Genomic DNA, 736 nt, shown 5'->3' on the forward strand with positions numbered 1-736 from the left:
GCTTTTTGCAGCTGTTGTCAGTTGTATCCTGAGGAACGTGAATGTCTAATTTGCTTGAAATACCCCATTGTAGCTGTAGCCCTAAAAATACCCAAGTACTTGCGAGTGCTATTCAGAACTTGCTGTCTACGTAAAAATATGCCGTTTGGACAGTTTTCACTGTCCTAGAGCACAAGTAAACGAACCACGGTCAGTTGTGCAGTCGTTTTTTACTGATAAAGTAGTAACAGTGTTTTTCTATAGTCAAAAAGTATGCGAATTCATTTGGGGAAAGAAAGGGATAGGTAATTCTGTTAGTTCGTCCGGCCTTGTAGGGCTGGAGTGATCCTGCGTGGTGGTTACTTTACCCTTTAAAGTTGGTGCCAGTAGTCTGAGTTGCACTGGGAGAAACGGGAAATAAACAGACGCACATTTGTAAATCAGTGAAAACAAACCCGTCATTGCAAAGGGCGGGAAGGAGGCTGCTCCAGGAGCCGAATGTATGAAACACTTTGAGCGTCTGAATAGCCCTTCTTTGTGCGGCGAGATAACCCCAATAGCGGCCGACACTTTTAAACTAGGATTTGCGGGTTTTTTAAGCTCTGACCCTTAATGTGGGGTCCCGGACACTGATCGAGCAGAGCAACCTGGAGCGGCCCCGCCGCTTCCCCTCGTTCCCGCTGGGCCCCAGCGCGGCGGCCCCAAGGCCCGGGGCCCTGTGCGGGCGGGGCGGGCGGAAGGCGCCCGTGTTCTTCCG

The sequence above is a fragment of the Malurus melanocephalus genome, unplaced genomic scaffold, assembly GCF_030028575.1.
Source record: "Malurus melanocephalus ecotype Western Australia unplaced genomic scaffold, MMel_1.1 scaffold_10, whole genome shotgun sequence".
Taxonomy (NCBI): Eukaryota; Metazoa; Chordata; class Aves; order Passeriformes; family Maluridae; genus Malurus; species Malurus melanocephalus.